This window comes from Miscanthus floridulus, chromosome 13 (genome assembly GCF_019320115.1).
Source record: "Miscanthus floridulus cultivar M001 chromosome 13, ASM1932011v1, whole genome shotgun sequence".
NCBI classification, from domain to species: Eukaryota; Viridiplantae; Streptophyta; class Magnoliopsida; order Poales; family Poaceae; genus Miscanthus; species Miscanthus floridulus.
The window spans coordinates 34,501,832-34,514,351 of NC_089592.1; the positions used below are offsets into that span (position 1 = coordinate 34,501,832).

The window sequence follows — 12,520 nt, forward strand, 5'->3', positions numbered from 1 at the left end:
AATCCTCTGTTTGAGAAGGTTTCTAGGTAGACCACCACTAGAGATATGTGTATACTTTTTGATGAACAACGTGCTATGCTTATGAAATTTATGTTGCCTGCTGCATCTTCTATTTCTTTGACATCTGATATTTGGTCTGGTAATGCTAAGGAGGATTATATTTCTATTGTTGCTCATTATGTTAGTGCAGATTGGGAGTTACAGAAAAAAGTTGTTGGTCTTAGGCTAATTGATGTTTCACATTCTAGTGAAAACATTGCTGATAGGATTTCTAGTGTGGTTGAGGGGTTTGGTTTGATTGACAAGGTTTTTTCTGTGTCTCTAGACAATGCTTCTGCTAATTCTAGGGCTTATGAGATTTTGCAACCTATGTTCTTTGGTTATTTGGGTTCTTATCCTACACGTACAAGAGATGATCCTAACAAGGTGCAGTACTTGCTTGTGCATTAGCACTATGCATGCCATATCATTAATTTGATTGTTAAATCTAGCATGAAGAGGTTGAAACCTTATACTGAAGATTTTGGAACTGCAATAAGTTTTTTAAATTCCTCTAATCAAAGAATTGCATTGTTTAAGAACTACTGTACTGCTCAGGGTCTTAGACCTAGAAAGTTTGGCTTGGATATGGATGTTAGATGGAATTCTACTTATTTGATGCTCAAACACTTGCTGCCATACAAGGAAGTCTTTCATGTGTTCATTACCTCTAATTATGGTTCTACTTTGTTGACTGCACATCATTGGTATGTTGCTGAACAAATAAGGATATTCCCGGAACTCTTCTATAATTCCACTGTTGTCCTGTCTGGTGTTTATTATCCCACAGCTCCACTTGTTTTGCACCATATGCTTGACATGGCTGAACATTTGCAAAATGTTGAAAGAGATGCTAATTTTAGAATGATTGCTACTCCTATGAAGCTTAAATTCCTTAAATATTGGGAGAAAATTCCACTGATTTATTCATATGCATTCATTCTTGATCCTAGAGCTAAGATGAAAGGGTTCTTTAATGTGCTTGAATTGCTTGGTAAGGCAACTGGATGCATTTATAGTGTATACTATGGTGATGTGAAAGATGAATTGTATAGATTGTTTGCCAAGTATGAATAGAAATTTGGTGCAGTTAGGTCTTAGAGGGTTTTAGTGCCTTCAGCTCATACTGGTAAGACAAAACAGGCATGGGGAAGGATCTTTGGAGGTCCTGGTGAATCCCCTGTTGGTTCCCCCCTCATCTTCATCTACTCCATCTGCTGTTAGTGAGCTCAAAGCTTACTTGGATAGTGACCCTATCACATGTTATGAGGAATCCTTTGACATACTCCTCTGGTGGCGTGACCACAAGCTAACCTATCTAATCCTATCTATTATGGCTCGAGATATCATGTCTGTCCCTGTATCTACTATCTCTTCTGAGTCTTGTTTCAGCTGTACATCCAGGATACTCGAAGATCGGCGACGACGCTTGTTGCCTGAGCATGTGGAGATGCTCACCTGCATCAAGGACTAGGAGCAAGGTGCAAGAAGGGAACAACATACACCTGAGGACCTAGACCTAGAGGAGGCATTCAAGAACCTCTTCCTTGATGTACAAGGCAAAGGTAGCGGCACCGGTAGTGGCGGTACTGTTGGTGGTGGATAGAAGAAGAAGAGAAGAGGAGAGGTAGTCACTCACTCAACTGAAACTTCCATATTGCTTCTTTACATTCAAGTTCACTAACATTGCTTGCTTCTGTATAATTTTGCAGGTACTTTTGGTGTGACAGAGTGAGACAGTGAGTCACTATGAATGTTGCCACTAATGTTGGCAGTTGGCTATTGTAATAGGATAGAACTTTTGCTGCTGTGAACTCACTAAGTCACATTGTCACAATGACTTTGCCACTAATGTTGGCTATTGTAATAGGATAGAAGAACTAAGACTTTGACACTTTAGAGCTGGCTGTACTCTTTTTTCCTTTTTAGGGTTTCTCACAAGGGTGAGTTTTACCTAGAAAGGTTTTTAATGAGGCAGCATTGCACAAAACAGCTCATATTGATATAATGATATAATCTTGTCTTTTGTCCCTTGTCCTTGTGTTCTGAGTTGTGAGTTTGAGACTTGTGTCTTGTGAGTTTGAATTGTGATTGTGAAATGTGAATCCTATGGTTTAGAATTATGAGAATATGAGTTTTGAATCTGATGTGAATCTGGTGGTAAAATCATGTTGAAAATGATCAAGTCCTTAAAGACTTAGTTATTTTTACAGCCGGGCTATGGGTCGGCATGGCCCGATGAAAATGGTCGTGCCCAATGGGCTGTGCCTTGGGCCGGAGGCCAGGCACGAGCATGCCATAGGCACGGCATTGTAACACCCCAGGTGTTTGCCTTCCACATTTGCACTTGCATTTCATGAACATGAGCATCATTCATCCATTCATAAGCTTGTGTTGCCTGAAACATGTTTTTGAAACATTGCAACATATCATTATATTTCATGTGTGTTGTTTCTTTTATGAAATGAAAAGTGTGCAACACTTAAGTGCAACATGTGCAACTCACTTTAGTGAAACAAAGTTAGTTAATACTATGCAACAAGATCATGAAACATGTGAAACATGACTATGAAACATTTGTAACATTTCATGTGTTTTTCATTGTTTCAGTACATACGATGCTTGATTCTTGTGTGACCAAGGTGTGGTGTGGCTAATAATTCTCTTAAACAACTTAGTGACACCTAGAATGCCATTTGGAACATTGTTCATATTGATCATGTTGCCTAAATAGGATTTCAAAAAGTGGTTTGACTTGTTTGGACCCCTAAACCCTTTTGTTTGACTATTTAAAAAGTATAGCTTAGGATGTTTGCATGTCTGAGCTACCTAAAGCAAAGTTGTAGCAAATTTTATAAGGAACAAACTTTGTTTAGAAGCCAAGTCATGAAAATGGGCACAACATGTTCAAAAAGGTCCCACAAGTCAGTATTGAGGGTTGAATCAATACTTAGAAAATTTCCTAAGTCATAAATACAATTCCAGTTTGATCGAGCCAACTTTGGCTTGATGTAACTTCTGATTCGTGGTGAATTAGACTATGATCCTTGAATAGAAGTTGAATATGGAAGGTAGGGCTACAACTTTCATGTACACGATTTTCGCTATTGATCAACGGCTTAGTCGTTTTAACGCGTTGAAGTTGCACTGTCAGGCTTGATTGGATCACTGAATGGCGAGCTACAGTGTTCGACAGGTTCAGAATTCGACAGCCGCGTGTACGCTGCATGTACGCCGCGCGTCGCCGATTGCCTGATCGTGCTGCCACGCCCCGCGGATGCCCTGGCATGGTCGGCCACGACATGAGCACCCCATGCGTCTACCGTCTGGCTCACAGTCCATTTTCTCCATTCCATTGCCTCCACCGCGGGCAACCATAGAGCTCAGCCGCTCCACCATTGCCGAGCACGCCGCACCGTCGCCTAGCTCACTTGCCGCCACAAAAACGCGTCGGCCAGCTCGTCAATAGCTCCGCCGTGTTCTCCTCTACCTTCTCCACCTATCGGCCATGCCGATTGGGTCTTGGTAAGGGCGCATTTGCCGTTTCCCACCATCGCCGCCATGACGGGGTCTCGCCGGAGTTGGAGCTCCACGTGGCCAACTACCACCGAGGCTTTCCTGTCCCCTTTTCTTTGCTTGGGTAGCATGGTAGTGACCTCCTGAAGCTCGTACCGAGCTTAGCCATGCCCTACAGGGTTGGACCTCGCCGGAGCACCATCGGACCACGTCGCCGCTCGCCATGCACGCCATCGTCCTTGCTAGGGTTCGGTAGAGGTTGAAGTGAGGGCATGGATGGGTGCGCACAGTTGTGGGGAGCACGCTGGTGCCGTCGGTTTCGCCGAAGGAGTCGCCGTCGGCGAGCTTCACTGTGTTCAGTGCCGTCGAGGCCGCCTCCCCTGTTCTGTGTCACTGACAAGTGGGTCCGGCTGACAACCGGGTCCCACACGTCAGTGACTGCTTGTTCCAAAGGATAGTTCAAATTTTTAGTTTTGAATGCTGTTTTGTAAATTTTGTAACTCCAAATGTGTAGATCCAAATGGTGTGATTCAAATTTTGTTAGACTCACAGTGAGGTCTAGTATTTAAGAAAAATATGATATGAGCATATGATGTAGAAATTTTTGATGAATTAAATAGGAACTTGAAATGTGTTTTCAAATGCATGCAAACTTGTTTGAATTATATCTTGAGTTTCTGTGATCCAAAAATTATGAAATTTTGTGGATAAGCTAGTCTTGCTTAGTAAAAGCTCTGGTTAAAATTTGAGAGTCATTGCATGTATAGTTTTTGAGTTATAGATTTTCCTTTTATCATTGATTGATACTTGTGTGAATTTTTGTAAATTACCTGGGAATCCTATGACCATGAAACTTCGTGGGTAGTATCTTAGTACCTTAAGGATGCTAGGAAAAATATGAAATCTGTTGCTTGACACTTTTCACTAAGGTTTCCTAATTATGCGATTCTAAGCCATTCTGCCTTGTTATTTTTGTGTAGGCTATTATACTTGCTCCAATGGTGTGAAATTTTTATGGTAGTCTACTTAGAGCATGTAGTATCTACTGTAATTGTTGTAGATTTAATGGTGTAGTTTTCATATATGTTTTTCATTTCCTCTAATTAATTAAATAAATTAAGAAAGGTATTAAAAGAAATGTTTTGGTGATGAACACCCTACTTTCTGGTATTCTTGTGATATGTGTAATAAGTGAGTAGAGTTAGTTTTGTCCAATTAATTGTTTACATCATAAGTTAATAATTATTTTGTTTGCATTATGTCCCTCTGGATAGATCTGGGAACTTTAGAAAGTTCCCCATGATATTTTGATTTGCTGTGAATATGAGGAATACAAGAGTTGTAGATAATTTATGTATCTAGCTCCTGTCAAAATTTGAGGGCATTTGGCCTAGTAGTTTAGAAACTACAGCTGTTTAAAGTTAGGTTCCAGTTTTGCTTACTCTCTGTCTTGTGAGGACAGTGTTCTGTTGATCAAAGAATTCGACTTGGTAAAGGGTTGAATCATGCTTTGAGGTCTGAAAATGAATTGTAGATAATTTCATAAGTTTTCCAGATTGTCTTGTTGCATGTCATTTGGATTTATAAATCTCCAGTTATGGCTAGTTTACTGTACCACTACATAGTCTTCATTTTGCTGAAATACAAATGCTTGAGTGTATGCTCGATGCAATGTTCTTATTGATTGTTTAGGGGTTAGCCTAACTTGAGAATATGCTTAGGTGCAGGTGCTAGGTCATTAACTGAAGATGAGCAATTATACATTAGGTTGTATAAACTTGGTAAGTAAAGTGATTTGAATAGGGCTTAAGTTGGAATATGCAAACTACAGCGAACATGTGCATTCCCCGAGCATCCCTGACATTCGTTCATGTGCATCCATGATATTTATCTTGCGCATTCATGCAATAGGTGTGCCGGAGGGAGTGACGTTGCTGGAGTTCGAGGGAGCCAACCAGGAGGAGGAGCCCGAGGTGCAGGAAGCCGACGAAGCAGCCGCCGCGGAGGAGTTGCCCAAGTGCCCTGACCACAAGCCTTCCTCGTTCCTAAAAGGTAAGCCCCGGAGCATATTAAGCCTCCCATGTTTTTACAAATATATTGAGTACCTTTTAATTGTTGATGATGCATTAAGTATAAGAATTGGTTGGAACCAATTGCTGCATTATATATCCCTCCTTGTCTAGATATCGCACTGGAATCCTATTTAAGTTCAGGAATGGGTTAAATGCTTAGCCATGCTTAGTGCGGTAGAAGTCAGGTGATTTCTGGTCACCTGCGAGCTTTAGGATGAGGTGGATCACGGTTAGCTATATTTGTTATCGTGGAAAAGAACCATGTGAATAATGAATTAAGACCGGGCGGGGTCTTGTGTAGGTTGGAATGTAGAGACTCCGTCTGAGTCATTTAAGGACCAATACGCTGTATGTCCTCATGTCATGTTGAACATAGCCTAACACTTAGCTGGCCGGATAAGTCATTTCGACCGCGAAGCCGAGTAGCTCAACTCAGGCTGGGATCCATGGGGGTTGGATGCATTTTAGAGGTAGTAAGGATGTGCAGGGAACCATTGGCATAAGTCCAAGGGGAGTCAGGTGCTTAAAATCCTGCACTTCTTGGCAGAGTGGTTCTCTGAAAATGCAGGGTGGCCCAGACCCGCGTCTTTTCTTTTATTTTTCTCCTAAGTTGTACCAAAGGTGACTTATTTTTCTCCTGAAAATGCAGGGTGTTGCCATTGATGAGGTTCAGCCTCAGGGGGAGCCACAGCAGTAGCCACAGGCAGTAGAGCAGACTTAGGAGCCACAGCCCGCACAGCAGACTTAGGAGCCACAGCCAGCACAACAGACTCAGGAGGGTGAGCAAGTCCAATAGGTCGAGGAGACAGAGTCGGCACCTCAGCCACAGTTATGCCGCTCTAGTCGTACTCGTGCCCTAGTTACACCGAGGCCAGACACTCAGCAGAGGGGTTCTCGTCCATCACCTTGACCATAGGGTTTGCCTCTAGTGACCCATCTTGACCCGAGGGCCGCCACGGCCAAGCAGGTGCAGCAGCTGAGGTTCATGGACTTTGAGGTGTGGTTTTCACCCAGGAGGGATGAGAGAGCATCAGAGGGATTCTATACACCCTTGTAGGAGGATTCCTATAATGCCTATCTTAACAGTGGAGCAGTTTTTAGATCACAGAGGGTGTGCAACATAGAGTCTATAGTAGTAGTAGCTGGAGAGCTCATTCGTCTGTATCTATCCTATTTACCAGGGCCGACAGATCTGATTGGACGGACAGGACTGTATGTTCCATCTTGGGTTCGACAGTTCTATGCTACACTCTAGATTGACTCGCAGCACAGGTTTATACACTTTGCATTCGGAGGCAGAGACTACCGGCTGACGAGCACTAGAGTTAGGGAGATACTCAGGCTTTAGGAGCAGCCAGTCAGGTTACATGAGGTGTGCTATGGATAGACTGCACCCCCAGACGCCCTCATGGTGGTATGGTTCCCCCTACGGACTTGGTTCATCACTATTTCACAGAGCCCTTTGGCGAGGGGTCACGGAGGAAGCCCAGTGATCTCACTCCCACTACTCGTATGATTGAGGCCATCATGAGGAAGATATTACTTCCGAGGATGGGATATAGAGACGGATTGACTCGTATACAACTATGGCTTCTCAACTCTCTGATGTAGCAGATAGTTTTTGATATTTGGGATCTTCTTTTGTCAGAGATGGAGGACAATATAGCTGAGGGCTTCAGAGGTCATCGACAGCTACCCTATGCTCACTAGATCACATTCCTTATCCACAGAGCAGTTACAGTTAGGCCACCTAAAATGCTTGCTGAGTATAGTGGTGCCACTACAGAGTTCCCTGCTTATAACCTGTCTCAGATGATTCGCCACAGTACACCACAGGCACCTAGCCAGCCGCGCTATCGCCTAGAGGTGCTAGAGACTACAGCCCAGTAGGATGATATTATCAGGGGTATTGCAGCTACAGAGGAGGAGCAGCTTGCTCAGCAGGAGGGGATGGTCACAAGTGAGCCCAATGACAGTTTTGATGATGACTATCAACATATTCCTCAGATGCCTCCACGATGACATGATGCTGAGGTCGGTAGCTCCAGTTCAGCGCCACTTGCCCTGTAGATAGACCCTACTCTTATTACTATACTTGAGCGGATGTGGCAGGACCAGGCACGATAGGCTCAGGAGACAGCTGCTACATTTGCTTAGTTCCAGACTCAGTAGGACAAGTTTCAGCGATAGCAGATAGCTATTCAGCAGCAGACGCAGGCTCTACAGCAGCAACAGCAGGCCATGCATCAGCAGCAGATCCTCATGCAGCAGCAGCTTCTCGGATTCATGTAGCATGTAGTGACAACAATTGGGGCCCCACCGCCATAGCCTTCGCCCCAGTTTGGTTAGCCTACCACCACTTTGATGACTCCAGCATTATAGTCTAGTGGGCTTTAGAGTTAGGGATAGCCACTAGCACAATATGCTTCACGTACAGAGCAGGTGTCCTAGTGGTTTGCTTTGCCAGTGATAGCCCTGCAGTTCACACCTCTTCAGACGAGCTTCACACTGGCACATACGTCGTCGCTGCTAGTGCTAGACACTTCAGTCTCTAGGAGCCTTGGAGCGACCTTCAGTGAGTTGATAGGGCAGCCTATTCCACCATACCTACATGTTCTAGGTCCTTCTACAACTGCACCTATCACAGCGACTACAGAGACACTCCCTTCCTTAGTGGCATCATCAGAGCCAGCTGCTACAGTTATCCCTACAGAGTCTACAGCAGCTCCAGTACCTGATCCAACCTAGATTGCTTCAGCTTCACTACCAGCTACAGAGGGTTAGACAGCTCAGAGCTCAGGATCAGATGATGATGGCACCCAGTTCTACCTTGCTCCTCGTACCTCAGAGCCCAGCTCGTCTGCTGTAGCCCTGCCGACCGACACTTAGGTTTTGGTGTTTGACGCCAAAGGGGGAGAGGGTTCGAGTATGTTAGCCTTAGGGGGAGCGACATATCTAGGGGGAGCTTAGTTATTATATTAGCCTATCTGTTGATGCAAAAGTGGACCTGCAAACACAAAGGGCTAATACCCGAATCGATATCCAAAGCGTGCCAGTCGATTTGACCTGTTAATCGACAAGGATGAAGATACGAGCACTTTGGTCCTAACAACAGCGATACGCCCGGAAGTCACGGCCAAGAGGTACTCACGCGGAACTCGAGAATCGCCGAAGGTCGCACTGAAGCTATGCAACTCGCCGAATCAATGAGAACTCGTAAAAAGGAAAAATATGCAAATTGACGAAGTCACCGAAAAGTAAGTAGATGCAAATAGGAGTAAAAATTGGTTTTGATATTGATTGATATATATTTTTACATTGCCCCTCACTCTATATTTATACCCTGATCTAAAGAGACATAACCAAACACAACTAGGACACCAAGCCCATACATGACTCTTACATGAATTATACTCTAACAAATATAGAAAAGGAAATCAACTCCTATCTATTTCTCTGTCCACCTTAATTACGATGGAAATCTCACCGTCCTCCTTTCCATTAGCATACTCCCTGCCTCATTGGCAGTAATCTTCAAGCCTTCCTTCATCGGCATCGACAATAACATCTCCAACCTTATCGGCAACACCCGAGTCTAAATCGACCTTTCCATCAATCACCACTATTCATCGGCAACCATCTTTACAAGCTAATTTTCATCGGCTGTTAGCGTACATAGTAACTTTTCTCTACCGATTAGCCCACTCTGATCATTTTGACACGTGCAAAAAATGGTGTCAACACATGCCCCCCAATTTCGGAGTATAAAACCATTAATGCTCCGAAATTTACTCCAGATAACGTTTGCCTTCGCCCAATTATAGTAACTCATCCCCAAACCACAACTTGATCTGTTATCAAATCTAACCAAATCTAATCCTGATTCACGCACCTCAGTAAATATCGCACAATTGCCAACCACTCTTGCCTTGATTATGGTTAAGATACCAAAATAACAATCCATCGGCAAGATCCTAACATAATACTGCCACCACTTTCAGAATTAAAATATCCTGTACCGATATCTCTTCCAAGTCATGATTACTTGCCATCAAATCATCTGTACAATCCCTTGATTATCGTGCGAACAGTTACCATATCCATCTGAACCACCTCGACCTATATGCGCGCAGCATAGAAATAAGTCCAAAATACCCCTACTCCAAGCATCTTATAAATAGATTTCTCCGGAATGCTCGTCTTTTACCCTCAGACCCTAATCTTTGACATTCTCACTTTCCGGCGGCGACTCCGACGAACAACTGCGCGACCTCAACCAACAAGAACTTTTCTCCAGCGTCAACCTCGAGTCTCCGGCTTATGCCCCCTTCTACCTCAAGATAATGGCAATCAACTTCGACGTCCCTGCGGTTCGTTCCACTTCCATTACCTTTTACCTTGATTCCTCTGGTCTTTGCGAGTTCATACAGTTGGTAATTTTTTCTTTTCTTTTGTTCTTCGGATCTTCTAAACTTAGGAACTACGCAACAAATTAGTTATTCCAACCAATCAGCCACATGTCCAATGCCTAGGACCAATGGGTAACTCAGATCCAACCGATCTGATTAATGCAGAAGTCAATAGAATCCCCTTTAGAGCCCAAAATTTCTCTCTGAATTTATGGAAAGATACATTCCGATCTTGGCCCAAAACCACCAAAGGGTGGAAAGATTGGTACCTAAGGGTCAATAGGTCGATGCAAGTATACTGGGCAGAATGGAAGCTAGACCAATGCATTAGGCTATCTATTGCCTATATGCAAAAGAATGAGTCAATGATGATTGCAGCTACTTACTTCTGGTCAGACACAACAAACACTTTTATGTTTGGACATGGCCCAGCTACTCCCACACTTGCCGATGTCCACATGCTCACTGGCTTGGATATTTCAACTATCGATGAAGGCTCCATCTATGGCAGAAAATCTAAATATAGGGTGAATACCCGCAACATCGGCGGTTGGATGGGATATATTCAAGAATACTAGAAGACCGGGACAGTTAACCAGAGGGAACATGCCACATTCTTGAATATGTGGTTAGAAAAATTTATCTTCTGTGGTCGATCAGTAGGACCAACCAACGCCTTCCTCCCCGCAGCTGAACTTTTGGCTAATGGTGTAAGGTTCCCTCTTGGCCGATACCTTCTGAGCTCCACTTATCATCTTCTTCATCAAGTATCTCAGAAACTTTTGCTTGGCGAACCCATCGGCAACTTAGGAGGCCCGTGGTGGTTTATCAACATGTGGCTAAATGCCCATATGCACAAACGTTTGCAATGGGACTTCTTTGCCCAACAATTCCCACGAGAAATTGCTGAAGACCATGTGCTTGGGGACAAGGAATCGGCAACACGTTCACCCCTCAATTTTGGTGAAGCCATAATTGTCCTTCCTGGAATAGAGGCCAATGAAGACCAGATCGGCAGATTCTTCCAAAGCTTCTACAATGGTCTTTCTCGTGATCATAGGGCCTGGGTACCTTACATTGACGAAGAAAACAGATTCCCCCTTCTTTTCAACTTTGCTGATGACACTCTGAATCAAGATAATGAACTTATGATGGCCATCATTACTCCCAGGGCAATTCCAGTAAATACATTTGGTAGCGGGAAAAACACCAACATCACATATGAATTTTACAACCCATCGGCAGTATTCCGTCAATTGGCTTTTGGGCAACTGCCAATCAAACTTTGTTTTGCCGATGTGATCAAACCCAGAGAAACAATCACCTGCGGAATAGATTGGAACAAGGTAGTGCAACTCTCCCCCGATGCCGATACTACAGATGTTGATATATCCACCTAGACGCCAGTATCTTTCATCACCGAGTCATATAAGCAATGGTGGCGAGAGTGGAAGGAATAACTATTTGCAACATCTGCTCACACATATCGGCACATGATCGACCCTGAATATGCCATCCCTGACGACGCAGTAAGTTTTTTTAACTCCCTTCTGCTTTTTCCTTTTATATACCGGTAATTAACTTTCTCATGACAGGTTAACAACCCAGCACCATCTATGAGTAAAAGTGGGAAACCCTTCGTTCTTCAGCCTGTTTCCCTGATATCACCGATCGGCTACAATGCCCCTACCTTAGCTACTTTGACTCACCAGAAGACCCGTACCAAGACCATCACCTCCAAGCCCAAATTGGCTACAGCTAGGGCCACTCCATCGGCTGCTGCTACAACCCTGATCAAGGCATTCAAGGTAACAACCCTATTTATTTCTACTCATGCCGATCACAAACTGTATTAACATTAATCATCAGGGTGTAAGAGCCACTGCTAGATCGTCATCGGCAATTCCTCCGACATCAAGCACCACTACTTCTGACAAACCTTCAGAGGTATTCCTTCGATTTTACATTTCATATGTTAAATATTATACCTTACACTTGTTTTGCAGCAACAAATGGGTGCATCGGCAAGCGTACCAGATGTTCAAGCTCCACAACCAACAAGTGCCGATGCCCCCAGCCAACCGTTGCCAAGGCCCAAGCAAAATGCAAAGCCTTAATAGATGCCGAGACACAGCCAAAACGACAGAAGTCCATGCCGATCCCCACATCTGCCCCAATGTCTACAATCCGGCCAGAATCAGTGTCGCAACTGAGCAAGCAGTTAATCCTCCTATACAGGACATATCATCGGTCATCATACCCCAAGAGCCAACCACCGATGAGGCCACAGAGGATATCCCATCGGCAATCTCAACCGATCCTCCACACGGCATACTCCAGGCCGCTTCCTCCAGCTAAGCATAGGAAATTGCCTTAAAATAGGTAAGCCGATTGACCTAGTCGATTTATAATATTCATACTTATCCTTAACTGACCTCTTTTTCCTTTCCTCAGGAACAAGATTCCCCAAACAGCCTATTTTCC

At 43.9% G+C, this 12,520-nt stretch overlaps 1 pseudogene; it reads left to right on the plus strand.

The window, feature by feature from the left end:
- The first annotated feature begins 492 nt into the window (after positions 1 to 492).
- On the plus strand, positions 493 to 1,645 carry LOC136499717 (zinc finger BED domain-containing protein RICESLEEPER 2-like; annotated as a pseudogene).
- The last annotated feature ends 10,875 nt before the right edge of the window (positions 1,646 to 12,520 follow it).